Source organism: Peromyscus eremicus, chromosome 5 (assembly GCF_949786415.1).
Source record: "Peromyscus eremicus chromosome 5, PerEre_H2_v1, whole genome shotgun sequence".
Lineage (NCBI taxonomy): Eukaryota > Metazoa > Chordata > Mammalia > Rodentia > Cricetidae > Peromyscus > Peromyscus eremicus.
In genome coordinates this window covers 95,273,168-95,289,516 of record NC_081420.1, presented here as the reverse complement: position 1 = coordinate 95,289,516, position 16,349 = coordinate 95,273,168, and the positions used below count along the sequence as shown (strand labels likewise).

Below are 16,349 nucleotides of genomic sequence, written 5' to 3'. Positions count from 1 at the left end.
TAGAGATGACATACTGCAATCAAAGAACTGGTCTCCCCACTCTGGCTGAGGTGCTGGAATTGGAGAAAATGAGTAACTTAATGAACATCCTCAGCACATGGATAATTTGGAAGCCTATTTGGGCACATGATGATAATTTTCTTTGACTTGTCGGTTGCTGCTCTTTTCAAACTTCTTGGAATCAGTTGCACATTATAAACTCATTGAAGAAATGGACTGTGATTTGCTTACCTTTGTGTCAGGAAAGCTCCTGGTGGTCATTAGGTGTGTGTTTATTGACGCAAATTGAATCGGGGAGAAGTGCCCATAGTCTTTTCTGTAGAGAGAACAGTAGGCTGAAAGCAGTTGCCTATGAGCATTGCTTTTTAAAAATTATTATTGTTATTATTAAAACTACTTTAAAATCCAAAGCAAGTTGAATCTGTGTATAAGAGTGAGAAACAAAATCTCACACAACTGGGTGTTATGGTTCAGTTAATTCCATGGGAAGCATTCAAACGAAGGCTAGAATGAATAGCAACGATGAACCAATAACACCAAAGCTTAATGAGGTATTTACTTTAACTAGACATTTGGATTATCTTTTACTGTTTTTCTCAATTAAGCATTGGATTTTAAACTAGGAAAGTAGTGGTTACTGCCTGCTAGTATTTAGCTGCTCTAATTAAAATGCATTGTTTAGGCATTGTTTTTACATTGTGAGCAATGTGTGTTTCTGTTTATTAGACATGGGAAAAGTGAAATGCAGGCATTGCTGTTTCCTTGTTTAGTACTGTTAAAGGGGAGGTATTCAGGGTGAAATGGCAGCAAGTGAGACATTTTTAATAATCTAAACCACAGAAGGACCAAGAGCATCTATCACAAAACTGTTAAGGCAACACTGGTCTCTAGACCACATTGTAATCTGCTGGCTTTTTCATAGGCTCCCCATCTTGACTGTGAGTTGCCTGTCCATAAAAACTGCCTTTCAGTCCTACCTGAACATCTTCAAAGCCCAATAGTGCCTGGAATGTTGCCAACAAATAATGAATGACTACATGAATGAAACAAACATTTTATAATATATTCTTCTCATTACTCCAAATAATAGTGATTCCCTCCTGCCCCATCAGCTCTTTGAGCATATCTATCATCAATCAATCATGTATGTATGTATGTATGTATGTATGTATGTATCATCTCTATCTGTCTATCTATCTATCTATCTATCTATCTATCTATCTATCTATCTATCTATCTATCTATCTATCTATCTATCTACCTATCTATCATCTATATCTAGTATCCATCTACCTACCTTTCATCTATTTCAATCTACATTTAATATCAATACTTCTTATTTATAGTTACATACTTACATTTGTATATTTAAATCTGTCTTTTCTGGTCACAGGTAGGTTGACAAGTTATTTTACTCTATAATTACTTTGTCTTTCTTCTAAACACTCTAATGGAGCCTCATCCGAGGTTCTGTAGTTGCCAAAGCAGGGAAAGTGAGGCTGTTCTATTACTTGGCTCTTGACATTTACACTCGGAAGAAGATAAACTATTGCAACTTAAAGTTTTTAAGTAGAAGAACAATCTTGAATTTATACAACGCAGTAAGGAACTTAACCTTTTGCCGTTTTATGAATGCACATTTTCTAAGTTGATTTTTGAGGTTTTCCTTCAGTTTTTCTAGCTATTATGGGATGTATGCCAATTATACAAAAGTGCCAATTTCTTGTAATGGCTTTACAGTCTGTCTAGGATGATACAAATAAATCTACGAGAGAAAGTTAAGAAACACATAAGGCATTATACAAGTGTGTGATAGGAAGAGAAAGAAAGACAAGTGTTATTGGTTTAGGAAAAAACACAATAAAACAAACCAATAAAACCATCCAAGATGGTATTGAGAACCAAAGTGTGAATTCCTCACTTCTCTCAGTTGACCTTACTCAGTCTTCAGAAAGAACAATGCCTTCTCTACACCTGAAAGAATTAACAAAATGCTCTCTACTTCTTACAGTAATTTAGAAGACTAAGAAAATATTTTGCTCATTATCTATACAGGTGATTAGTAAAAATGCGAACTTGATAGGCATATGATACGTTAAAACATATTAAAACATTTCTTCAGAATAAAATTTACGGTCTAATGCCCATCAGATGTAATTTCTCTAAATTGCTTGGCTGGATGGTGGATAAATATTTTATGAAAATTTAGAAAATGTGGACCACTAAAATTGTTCCCTTAAACTGAAGACAAAATAAAGTCCCTCAGCATTTTCAGGATGCAAAGACTCTTTTCAGCTAGTGTGTTCCAAGTGATGAAAAAGTAAATGCAAGGTATAATTTTAACTCATTTAAAAACAATTGCAGAAATATGAAACCAACATCTTAGAAATTTTCAGTAAGGGAACATGTTCAAAAACCTACAGCCAAATTCTCCCAGATTATTTTATCTATCTATCTGTCTGTCTGTCTGTCTGTCTATCTATCTATCTATCTATCTATCTACTAATCTATCTAATTATTTTGATAAGCACCCAAGATTCTCTTGATGACTACAACTTTGAGGAAGGGGTGGAACCAGCCTTCTAAATGGTTTAAGTAAACATAGCTGTTACACACAAGAGTAGTTTTTAAAAAGATTTATTTTTTTCTATTTAAGAAAATTGTGTGTATGTTTACGTGTGTGTGTGTGTGTGTGTGTGTGTGTGTGTGTGTGTGTATATGTGGGTTTATGTGTACCACATGCATGCCAGAGCCCATGGAGGATAGGTGAGGGTATCAGATCCCTTGGAGCTGGGGTTGCAGGTGGTTGTGTGCTGCTGTGTAAATGCTAGTAATGGAATTCAGCCCTCTGCAAGAGCATCAAGTGCTCTTAACTAGAGAGCCATTTATCCACAACACAAATGTTTAAGTCTTAACAGACTTAGTGGGTTGAATGTCAGGAAGTATAGGGACACCACAGACATTTTTGCATTTCTTTTGAGACCCACCAACTAGAAAGTGTGTTAGTGGAGATTCTTTTTGGAGGGATGGAGTCACCATCACAAACTAGCTCATGCTGAGATGAAATGTGAAATCTTGACATTGTTAGCACCATGCTCTAATCAACTAAACTCAATGATCAGGACAAGAAGAGAGGCCCCCGTGACCAGGAGTGGACTCCGAAAATCTCTCTCTCTCTCTCTCTCTCTCTCTCTCTCTCTCTCTCTCTCTCTCTCTCTCTCTCTCTCTCTCTCTCTCTCTCTTTTGGTTTTTCCATGACAGGGTTTCTCTGTGTAGCCCTGGCTGTCCTGGAACTCACTCTATAGACCAGGCTGGCCTTAAGCTTAGAGATCCTCTGCCTCTGCCTCCTGAGTGCTAGGATTAAAGGTGTGTGCCACCATGTCCAGCTCAAAATATCTTTTTCAAATAAAATATTTTGAATATTTCCCTTCCTTCCTTCCTTCCTTCCTTCCTTCCTTCCTTCCTTCCTTCCTTCCTTCCTTCCTTCCTTCCTTCCTTCCTTCTGTTCTTCCTTCCTTCCTCCCTCTTTCCTCCCTTCCTCCCTCTTTCCTCCCTTCCCCTTCCCTTTCTCTCTTCCTTCTTTTCATTGAAGTGGTCTCATTATGTAATGGTCTCTGGTTGGTCTGGAACTTGATACATAGATCAGGCTAGCCCTTGGCTTGCTTACAGCTATCTGCTTGCCTCTGCCGGCCAAATAATTAAAACTGTGAGTCACCCATACTTCTCCTATCTTTATTGTGTTCTAAAATTCTTATGTATATGTGTGTATATTTGTGTGAATATATGCCACATGTGTGGGAGTGCTCCTGGGGGCCAGAAGAGGACATCAGATCTCCTAGAGCTGGAGTTATGGATAGTAGTGATCTGCCAGATGTGGGTGCTGGTAAACTATCTCTGGTTTCTTTGAAACAACAGCAAGTGCTCCCAAAAGCTGAGCCATCTCTCTAGCCCTGCGCCTTTGTTTCTTAACGAGCAGTGTCATGGTTCTGGAAGGAAAACACAAAAAACTTGTGACTAGTGTAGTCAATTATACAGAATATCACCTGTCATAAAATATTGAAGCCATTATAATTGTTATGTTTGCCCTGCCAACTGCATAAGTCAGACAAGGTGGCAACAGCTGCAGAAACTTTTTTTTAAAGCATGAATTTGTTTCATGTCAAATTAATAAGTGTCCCAGGGAAGTAGGACTCTATGGAAAGTTTGTGGGAGCCTAGATAGGTGCATCCTTCTTCAAAGTGGCATTTTCCCTAAACTTTCTCCATGCCAAGTCATTATTCTAGTGACCTGACCATACTGAAGCACGTGTGGTGATGCAGAGCACAGTAGTATTACTTCCATGTACACATCACATTGTCACCTTCATCACTGCAGTCCTTGGCTGATGCCTAAGGAGTGTGTTTCAGGACACTAATCCCCCAAAGTTGTTTTTAATTAAAGCCTACATTGTTAGCCCGTATCTTCAGGAGATTTCTCATTTACACTTCTAGGTACCTATGAATTCTCCGCCCTTTACAATGATTAACCTAGCCCCGTATGGTGCAAAGGTGGCTGAGTTTTCTTTTTAAATTGTGGTAGAGACAATTAACATGGAATTTATCTTCCTAACAAAATTTTAAGTGTGCAATGAAGTATTGTTCGTTATAAGCACTGTGCAGAACAGCTGCTCTTTGAGTTTAATAACTTTTTTTGTAACTGTAGCATTATACCTGCCGAGTGCTATCCTCACCCATCTCTCATTTCCTAGGGACCATTTCAGGCTGTCCTAATAAGGAGAACCATATGGTATTTGTCCCAGGAATAGCCTAGTTTATCCATTCTACTTCCTCATAGGTTCATCTATTTTAGAATAAGACTGTTTTCTTGCACCTTTTAAATACTAATTTTTCAGTGTATTTAAGTATTTCATACATGTATGCAATTAAATGTGACATCACCCCTATTTCTCTCTCCCCAGCTCCCTCCAAATAACCCCAATACACCCGCTCTCCACTTCATGTACTGTTTTTCTTTTTAATAACAGTCCAATTAATGCTGCTCAAATGTGTGTAGGTCACCTTCTAGGGCATGGGAAATCTCTCAGTGGCTGCATATTCAAAAAGAATGATACTTCCTCCCCAGCAGGTATCGCCTGCTAACAACTCCCCAGTAAGGGGTGGGGCCTGATGGTCACCTCCCCCATCTGTATCATAACTTTGGCTGGTTTGATCTTATACAGGTCTTGTGCAGGCTATCGTAGCTGGTATGAGCTTGTGAGTGCAATAATAGTGTTAAGTCTTGGAAGTTTGTCTTCTTGGTGCCCCTCCCATCCTCTTGACCTTCCCATTAATCTGTCTACGGATACTTTGTTTCCATCAGTACCTCTCTGTGACTATTGCTGTCCCGCATGCTACATAGCCTTTGCTTTATGACCTTGATCTCAGTTCTTTTGGATTAATACTTGGGGGTAGGATTTCTGGATCATATGGTATTTTTACCTTTAATTGTTTGAGGAGCTTCTGTGCTGTACACTTCTTTCCATAGCACCCTATATCATTTTGAATCCCCACTGTAGGAAGAACCCGATGATGTACAAGGATTCTGAGGTCTGTAAATTTTTGTCATTGCCTTTTGTCTCAGTTTGGTTTATAACAATATCCTAATGGGTGCCAACTGATATCTCATTGTGGTTTTGCTTGGATTTCTTTGCCTGCTAGCATTGCTGAGCGTGTATATGAATATACAGCACACAAGAAACTGCATAGGCTTTTATGAGCTCTAGATATGTGATTGTGGGCTACTTTTCTGCAAGGTGTTTAAGGGATTTTTCATGTGCATTTACTATATTTTTGCTATATATGTAGCTTCATTTTAAAAGTGTTTGATACAGAATCTCACTGTATAGCCCAGGCTGGCCTCCAATTCACCATCCTTCTGTATTAGCCTCCAGAATATTAGGATTACAGATATATACCACTATAAGTAGTTTGTATTTAGTTTCTACACACTAGCAATGAGCAGTCCAAGTTGGAGATCATCACTGTCAGCGACAACAGAACACCTTGTTTACTAATGTCAAAAAGAATAAAATACTTATAATAAATTTAGTGAAAGGGGTAAAAGAGCTGTATACTGAAAGCTGTTAAAACATCACCAAAGAAGCAATGAAGACACAAATGAATAACACACACACACACACACACACACACACACACACACACACACATATATATATTTGGAAGTTTTCCTGTGTCCTGCCTGCTCTGCAGCCACTCAGACCCAAATAAACACACAGAGGCTTATATTAATTATGAATTGCATGGCTGTTAGCTCAGGCTTATTACTGACTAGCTCTTACACTTAAATTAACCCATAATTCTTACCTATGTTTAGCCACATGGTTGGTACCTTTTCTCAGTTCTGCCTTGTCATCTTGTTTCCTCTGTGTCTGGCTGATGACTCCTGATTCAGCCTTCTTCTTCCCAGAATTCTCCTTGTCTGCTTATCCTGCCTATACTTCCTGCCTGGCTACTGGCCAATCAGCATTTTATTTATCAACCACTCAGAGCAATACACATTCACAGCATACAGAATGACATTCCACAGCATATATATGTTAATATTTGATTTTTTTTACAATGCCCATATTACCCAACATAATCTCCACATTCTGTATAATTTCTATCAATATCCTAAATGTATATTTTACCAAAAGTACTTAAAAATTGTGAAATGCACATTTGGACCTTAAAGGACCCTGTGTAACAGAACTGAATGCACCATCCTGCCTGATTTCCAAACATACTATAAAGCTTCAATGATTAGAACAGTGTGATACTGGCATCAATTCAGATATTAAGGTGAATGAAATGGACCAGAATCCAGGAATAAATACATGCACTTATGGTAAACTGTGGACTCACAAGAAGGTAAGAGCATAGAATGAGGAATGTTCTGGGCAAATAGTGCTTGGGAAACTTGATATGGACACACAAAATAGTTACATTGAGGGTCTGTCGAGAAGTATCAGCACTTAAAAGCATGCACTGCTTTTGCAGAGGACACAATTTGGCTCCTGGCAACTCTGCTGAGTGCCTCACAAGTTCTTATAATTCTTGCTTGAGAGGCTCTGTTCATTGCCTCTGACCTCCACCAGTGTCCACACTCATCTTCACATACTCACAAATAGATACATCCATACATATAATTAAAAATAAAACAAAATCTTTTAAAAAATAGAAAATATGGACCTTATCTTATACTGTATAAAATAAAATTAAAATAAATTAAAGACTGACATGTTAAGCCCCAAATCAACAAAACTGACAGAGAAAATACATGGTGGTATATGGGGAGAACATATCACATTGATTTAGAGTATGAATGACTTCTTTAGTTATGAAATCAAGTCATAGACTTGAAAAACAGACAAGTGGAAATAAATTGAAGTAAAAACCTTCGCATGGTGGAGGAGGTGATTAGTAGATTGAAAGTGTATCTTGTACAACGGGACAGAAAAGCAGGTTACCATTAACTGATAAGGCGTAAGAGTTTCTGTGGTTTGTGATGTGATGTCAGCCATGAGTCAGGGCAGCTATTGCTAGGCAACTTGTCTGTTCAGCATTCATTTGAACCTGTTTCCCTCTGTAGCCTGTTGTATCAGCTACTCTCATAAATGTCTTTGGCACATACATGATTGGAATTTTACAATACATATAGGACACAAGGAATCCATATCCACTCCTGCAAACTGTTAGATCGTAAACAAACATAATGATATAAGACAAATGGTCTTTGCTTAACCTTCCTCAGATCCATCTGTCTCCAGGCAAGGAAATAGCATGTGTTTGAAGAGTGATTAGAGCTAGCAGGAGGCTCGATTTGGTACCCCCTCAAAGTGTATGCTCCATCAAGAGCATCCTCAAATCACTGATCAGAGAATTACAAGTCTGCAAAGCACTGTGACTCACGTCTCCCGTTTGGCCATATGACAGTTCAATGACGGCAGTGTCACACCCCCCTTCTCCTGTCCTATTATCATTGTTCTGATGCAATGTGTCAGATGTCTGCCTCTGGCTTTTTTCATTCTCCAGTCCCAGGTGGCTATAGTTGGCGTTTTTCCTCTCTTGGAAGCAATCTGTCCTTTTGAAATGTGTTTTCATTATTTTATTTGACCTAGGGATAGTGACTAGCTTAGTCTCTCTTTCCTAGTTTTCCATCTTTTATTTTCAAACTTATCAAGTATGATTCCATTAGAGAAGATGCTAGAAAAATATACATAAACCATAAAGAGGGATCTGAGACTTGGAACTGATGTCTTTATATTCCTTAAAGATCTGAGAAAAACATCATCTTTTTTTAAAAATTAAAGATAGCAAAGTAATGTGCCTAACAATAAATTAATTTTTAAAATCATTAGTCTTCTTATATATAAACATATAAATAGGTAGGCAATATAGAAGGAATATGTAGTCCATTTTTTTTTCCGTGTTTGCTTTTTACTTGTTTGAGACAGAGTCTTATTTTGTAGCCCAAGCTAGATTGCAACTTGTGACAATTCTCCTTTCTCAGCTTCCCATGTGCTGGGATAATAGGCATGAGCCACCATGCTTGGCTTCCATGTATAATTAAACTGACAAAATGAATAATAAGGAGAAACCTGGTGTGAGGGAAATTCCCAGGAATCCGCAGGGATGACCCCAGATTAGACTACTAGCAGTGGTGGAGGGGGTGCCTGAGCTGGCCTACCCCTAAGTGTCATCATAGAGCCTTCATCTAGTAACTGGCGGAAACAGATGCAGAGAGCCATGGCCAAGCACCAGGCAATGCTCCAGAAGTCCAGTCTAAGAGAAGGAAGAGGGATTCTGTGAGCAAGGGGCATCAACGGGGAAACTTACAGATATAACCGAACCAAGTTAGTGGGAACTCATGAACTTTGGACAAACAGCTGTGGAGCCTGCATTGGGCTGGACTAGGCCCTCTGCATGGGTAAGACAGTTGTGTAGCTTGGTCTGTTTGAGGGGCTCCTGACAGTGGGAATAGGGTCTATCCCTGGTGTATGAACTGGCTTTTTGGAGCCCATTGCCTGTGGTGGAACACCTTGCACAGCCTTGATGCAGGCGGAGAGGTTTGGACCTGCCTCAGCTGAATGTGCCAGACTTTGCTGACTTCCCATGGGAGGCCATAGCTTTTCAGAGGAGGGGATGGGGGGTAGGTTGGGGGCGGGTAAGGCTGGGGAAGGAGCAGGAGGAGGGATGAAGGAGGGAATCTGTGGTTGGTATGGGGAATGAATTAAAAAAATCTTATTAATAAAAATGCAAACACTTAAAAAATAGAATGAATAAATATGAAGAAAGATTTATAATATAAAATAAGCAAGATGTACAAACAATGTCACTAAATGACGTAAGAGATGACAATGAAATGCAGCACATATTTTGGTTTGAACAGAACACGTTATCGTACAGTTACATCCTCTAACAAAAATAACCCAAATGAGATCATTCCAAATCTCATATAGAAAAATTGTGCAATAAATTAACTAAACTAGTTAACAAAATAATAGTACTAAGGAGGATCTCAGTTATGAAAAGGTGAATGTATCTTAAAGCACATTGATATTATTACATTAAAACATAATAGCTAACTAAGAAGAACATTCACCATCAAATCAAATACATATATAAAGGTTTCAATAAGACAGATAGGAGATACACAATGAGGGTCAGCAAGATGGCTCCTCAGGTAATAGTACTTGCTGCCAAGGCTGATGACCTGAGTTCAATCGTCAGTGTCAATGAGATAAAAGGGGAGAACAGATTCCTTCAAGTTGTTCTCTGACCTCTGCATCTATACGAGGGTAAATGTGTACCCACAATCACACATCATACACACAAACAATAAATAAATGTGAAAACATATGCCGTAAAATATGAATCAGTCAATATGGACCTTGAGAAGCTGTAGCCTTCTAGTAAAATCAGTAACTTTTATAACAAAATGGGTTCTAGATGACTAATTAAATAGGCTAAACTGTATACAGAGAAATCATAAGTAGAAGATACAGAACAACATAAAACTAAATATATAATACCAGAATGGGCTTTTCTTTCTACACAATAGAACTAAATTTGTATACTGTAGGGCAGAATGTAAAAACTACTTAGTATTTAGAAATCTGCATGAACAATTGAATAAAGACAGTAAAAGAAAGAGTATGTAAGTGTACATGTTAGCAGTGTCTGATTTGATTCAAATGCAGCAGGGACGCTGGGTTAGGATTGACATTCTGACTGGATTTGATTGAATGGGCTTCATCCAGCCACAGGTTCACTTAAATTTAAATAGTGATGAGGAACAGGCAACAGTATATCATGCTCAGCAGGAGCATAATGGATGTCCAGAGAGACTGAATAATTTCTAATTGTTCTAATGACATTGAGATAAACACATTCACAACTGACAGGCCCAGGTGGGTGTAGCTACCATAGATGAAGAAAGCCCTCCCTCTGTTCCAGTGGCCCTTACGCTCTTTTACATGGAGAGTGATGGGACCCATCAAGGTTAAGTCACTAACCTATATAATCTTTCTCTCATCGGTTGGCTGCATCTCAAGAAGGCCAGGTAGAAGCCACTGATTCCAGATTGTGTCTGTGGGTCCTATATTTTCATGTAACCCTGTTTTGACTTCCCTGGAGACTGTCTAGAGGTGGGAATGTAGGCATTTGTGGTTTAAAAAGTATACCTAGGCAATTCCAACTTGCAGAAAAGGAGGGGGAAATTTTGGTCACTCAATACATTTCAGAACCAGTAACAGATCTGTAATTCCATAAAAGCACAGCAGTAGATGTAGAATTGTCTGAGATCCAGCACACTTCTGTACATTCCCATGTTAGTGTTGCGAGGAGGAATTGCTTAAAGATCAAGACCAAGGAAACAACTATATAATTAAATGTTAGCTCTGTCCTTCCAATGACAAAGACTCAGTTTCTTTCATTTATAAAGCTAGGCTATTTGGTACAGTAGCCACTAACCACATGGTTACTTAAATTTAAAACTGAATTAATTAATATAAAAAAATTTAGAAAATATAGCTGGGGCCGGGCAGCAGTGGCTCATGCCTTTAATCTCAGCACTTGGGAGGCAGAGCCAGGCAGATCTCTGCGAGTTCAAGGCCAGCCTGGTCTACAGAGGAAGATCCAGGACAGGCACCAAAACTATGCAGAGAAACTCTGTCTCTAAAAACAAACAACAACAAAAGAAAAAGAAAAAGAAAAAAGAAAAGAAAATATAGCTGGGAAGATAGACAGAGATCTATCTTAGACAGAGTGTGTTTAGTGAGAGGGAAGCCCTGGATTCAATCCCAATCTCCAAGAAAGTATTAACAAATGAGGTTGCATCAGTTCATGTAGGCCATACTTAAGGCACTCCATACCTGTGCTAGAACAGCTATGCTAGTGTGCTGATATTGTGTTCCCCAAAATATTGTGCACTCTAATAAACTTATCTGGGGTCAGAGAACAGAATAGCCACTAGATACAGAGGTCAGAAAATGGTGACACATGCCTTTAATCCCAGGAAGTGATGGCAGAAAGCAGAAAGGTATTTAAGGCATGAGGACCAGGAACTAGAGCCTGGTTAAGCTTTTAGTCTTTCGAGAAGCAGTTCAGCTGAGATCCATCTGGATAAGGACTCAGAGGCTTCCAGTCTGAGAAAACAGGATCAGCTGAGGAACTGGCAAGGTGAGGTGGGTGTAGCTTGTTCTGCTTCTCTGATCTTCCAGCATTCACCCCAATACCTGGCTCCGGGTTTGATTTAATTAATAAGTCCTTTTAAGATTCTTGCTACAGTGCTAGTCTATCAGTTCAGTTATGGAATATTTCTATTATTACATAAAATTTCTTATGAGTCAGCAAAATGGCTCAGTGGGTAAGGGCAATTGTCACAAAGCTTCTGATGACCTGAGTTCCATCCCCAGAGCCACATGGTAGAAGAAGATAACCAACTCCTACACATTGTCTTCTGAGCTTCACATGTACACTATGGTGCACATGTGTGTTTGTGTGTGTGTGTATGTGTGTGTACAATATAATAAAAATTCTCTCTTGCTGGGCGGTGGTGGCGCACGCCTTTAATCCCAGCACTCGGGAGGCAGAGCCAGGCAGATCTCTGTGAGTTCGAGGCCAGCCTGGGCTACCAAGTGAGTTCCAGGAAAGGCGCAAAGCTACACAGAGAAACCCTGTCTCGAAAAACAAAAAAAAAAAATTCTCTCTTATTACACAAGTATAAACAGTCTATAAACTAATGACAAAAATAAAACTTTAATTTTCTGTTTTTTAAGGAAGTGGCAAAATTATAAATAGACAACTTATAGAAAGAAAAAATAGCATGAAATTATTCAAAAGCATCTTTGTCTTTATTTAAAGTGAACACAGTGCTTCCTAAAAGATTGCAGTGTTTGACACCTCAAAATACTGTATTCTTTAATTTAAACAGGCATTTAGAATAATAATTTGCCTTCAAACTACAGCATCAAACTCATAATGTTATATAGAGAGCTATTAAATAATAGCCACATAATATTGTGGATTCCTAGCAGCAGATCATTAACTTATATTAAGTTACATCATCTCCTCAGAAATAGAATACAACGTGGACTAAAAACAGGCAATGCAAGAATATATTGTCTGATTCTGGAGTGAATTCCAAGAATGATGCCAGAATTGGAGATGATGTGTCCCCTTCAGACATAGGGGAGTCTGAAGGCGTGAACAAGTGGAGATGCAAGGACAGAGAGAGGAATATGTACTTATGCACTGAAAGAGTGAGTAAAAATTAGATTTATGAACAATTTCAAATGGGACACAGCTAGCAGGAAGCAAAGGAAAGAAAAGAGACAGACAGAAAATAAAGGATAGGAAGTCATAAAAGTACTTAAGAGAAACAGTCACCATAATAGAATTAGTTAATTCAACTACGGAGGCTGAGATGGACCATGGCCTGCTGTCTACAGGCTGGAAAATCAGATCTGGGATGTTGGTGATGGGACGCAGCCAAGAATCAGGAGTTCAGTTTTTTTTCTGGAAAATCCTTCTGGAAGGAATCCTCTGACAGTTTTTCTAGCATCCACTGGACTAGAAATTCACCCACACATAGCTCCTGTGTTGGTCCCCAGCTGGTAAAAGTTCTGGAAGACTCAGTAGGGCTTAACTGGAGGAAGTAGGTTATTCAGGGTGTGCTCTCATTCCTAACACTTTCCATTTGCCTTCCATGAAGCAAGCAGCAACCACCCTGGAGTTTTGCCTCCTCAGAAAGCCAGAAACATGATGCCAAGTGTCTCTGCACAGGAGTCTCTGAAACCATGAACAGAATACATCTTTATCCCTTAAGGTCTTTCTTTCATGTAGTTGGCTACAGCAATGGTAAAACTAATAGACATAAATACAGATGTTCCCTAATTTGTTTATTATTGTGCAACAGTTATTGATAGTGAAAGTGTATGGAGGTAATCAAAATGAACTATCATAGAGTATTTATCATTATTTATTCTGGTAGCATTTTAAACATACACAGTCATTTCCTTATGTGATGGCTGGGTGGCACGTGTATACATAGCAAGTTGTTTAAACTTTGATTATATTATGACAGAGTAGGAAGAAGTAAAAGCATTAGTTCTGGTCCTAAATTGTCCTCTGAGTCAATGCCCAGTCAGGAAACCAGAAATCACCCCAGGCATCTGAAACTGGGAAGTCATTATAGAAAATTGGTTACAGGTGATGGAAAAACCGAGCTGCCAAATATGAGATGGTGAGGGAACTCTGAATTTAACATCAGCAGGAAGATGCTACAAGGCCTAGAGCTGTAGGCAGAATGGAAGGTGTTGTTTCCAGAGCTCTGAGCCTAGTGCTGCCTAGTTGGAATGTGAACCATGCCATGGGCTGTGCAAGAGAGGGCCATGAGATAGAAGACAATCATTGGGGCTGGGATCTTGTTAAGATTTGATAACTACTGACAAACTGACTGAGGCACACCAAGAGAGTGAAATATGCCAGCTCCTTCTACCAGCTGGTCTATTCTGTTGCTCATATTCTCCCCTCTTTAACTCCCAGTCTCTGTGATCTCCATAGAAAGAATCCACATGAGACAAAGAGGTTGGTGTGGTGGGTAGGTAGAGTTTACTGCATAGTGAGTTGGGGGCCTCACTCAAGAAGTGAGGGTGTACAATGACCAAAGAGACCATTGCCTTGTGGCACATTCTCAAGACCCAAGGGTCCATTGTGCCAACTTGCCTTGTATGCAGGCTTTATTATTTATGGAGTTTCCAGAAGAAGCAGTTTTCTCTGAAGGGGTTTTCCCATCCATATGATTGCGATACCCATTTAAATTAACTTTTAAGAAAGTACACATTCGTATGCCTATGTTCTCTACACCAGTTTCCCCTGCGTAGTGTGAAGATCTTCAGGGTAGTTCAGCACATCACATCTCCATCTAGAGCCAGAGATGCGATTTAGATCTTCTTATTTTTATTTTATTTTATGTGTATAGGTATTTTGCTTGCATGTCTGTCTGGTTTCCAAGGAGGCTAGAAGAGGGTATTAGTTCCCCTAGAACAGAGTATGGACAGTTTTGAGTCACCATTTGAGTGCTGGGAATTGACCTGGGTCCTGTGGAAGAGCAGTCAGTGCTCTTAACTACTGAGCCACCTCTCCAACCACTCTGACCTGATTCTCATGAACAGTTATTAGCGTTCTACAACCTCAGTTACCAGTTTTGCAAGCAGCTGATTATGAGGGAGGAGTCCATCCCCTGTGTACTCCATGATTACTAATCTCTGAACAGCTGCATACACGAACCAGTTTCATAGGGGAGGTCATTCACACAGGAGCCTGCAATGTTCATGCATCCTAAACTTGGCTCACAAATCTAAGTAAACGAGAAAGGACTGAGGCCAGCACACAATGTCACCTCCTTGAGCTTCTTATACCGTACATACAGAGTGAGAGGAGAAGTAGACTCGGGGTCCCTATGGAGAGACCTCTCTTTCCGCTAGTTTTCAAACGGCACACATCTTGCTTATTGGATAGTTTAGTCTCCTCTGAGCTCAACCTAGCCGTGACATCCAACCATGGAGAAGAGATAATGTAGTCATGGTATTGAAATAAACAAGACAGGACAGTTGATAGCTACTTCCATGATTGATGATAGCATTGGGGTTGTTAACAGTCCTCGTATTAGGAGGGGATGGAGCCTTATCAGACCGTCAGCTGGGATTCCAGCCCCAGCCCTTCCTGTCTCCTGGCTGCACATGGTCTAGACATGTAGCTGTGTATGCAGACTGGAAGGTCAGACAGCTTTGTGGAAGCTATTATAATGCAGATATGGGGCCTGCCAATAACATGACTTTCGAGTTATCCATGTTCTTGTATGTTACTCCTATGAGCAAGCTCAATAAATCCATCAGTTCACCAAACTGGACTTGAGTAGAGTCTTTCCTTTCATCTGTTCTCAGTGCCCTGCCTGGAGGGGGTAGATAATGGTTTACTTCTTCCTCAGCTTCCATCTATGTATAAAGAGGGAATGTCCTCATTTTCATAAGAAAGAAGCAGAGATTTAAGATAGCCAAGCCCACCTGAATTCTCTTTTTATTAATTAAATTTATTCATTAATTTTACATCTGGACTACAGTTTCCCCTCCCCCCTCTTCTTCCATTCCCTTCTCTTCCCTCCTCTCTGCCCCCTCCAATCCACTCTTCCTCAGTTTCTATTCAGAAAGAGGCAGGCAGGCCTCCCATGGGTATCAACAAAGTATAGCATATCAAGTTACAGTAGGACTAAGCTCCTCCCCTTGCATTAAGGCTGGGCAAGGCAACCCAATGTGAGGAATAGATTCCTAATAGCTACCCAAGGCATTAAGGACAGCCCCTGCTCCCACTGCTAGGAGTCCCACAGGTAGACCAAGCTCCACATCTGCCACATATCTGTAGAGGACCTATGTTGGTCCCATGCAGGCTCCCTGGCTGTTGGTCCGGACTCTATGAGCTCCTACGAGCCCAGGTTAGTTATTTCTGTGGGTTCCCTTGTGATATCCTTGACCTCCCTGGGCTCATATAATACTTCCTCCCTCTCTTCAGCAGGATTCCTTGAGCTTTGCCCAATGCTTGGCTGTGGGTCTCTGCATCTGCTTCCATCAGTTACTGGAAGAAGGCTCTTTGATGACAATTGGAGTAGCCACCAATTTATGAGTATAGCAGAATATAGTTAGGCATCATTACACTGACATATTTTTCTTCCTCCAATAATAATAAGTCTTGAAAAAGGGAAATCCACGTAGAAGGCTCAACCTTTGGTGTAGGGTAATTGTTGTTAGACAC

At 39.8% G+C, this 16,349-nt stretch overlaps 1 protein-coding gene across 6 annotated transcripts in view; it reads left to right on the top strand.

The window, feature by feature from the left end:
* The window catches only part of Cntnap4 (contactin associated protein family member 4), a 279,704-nt gene that overhangs the window by 88,836 nt on the left and 174,519 nt on the right, over positions 1 to 16,349 (top strand). The gene's annotated exons all lie outside the window — the stretch shown is intronic.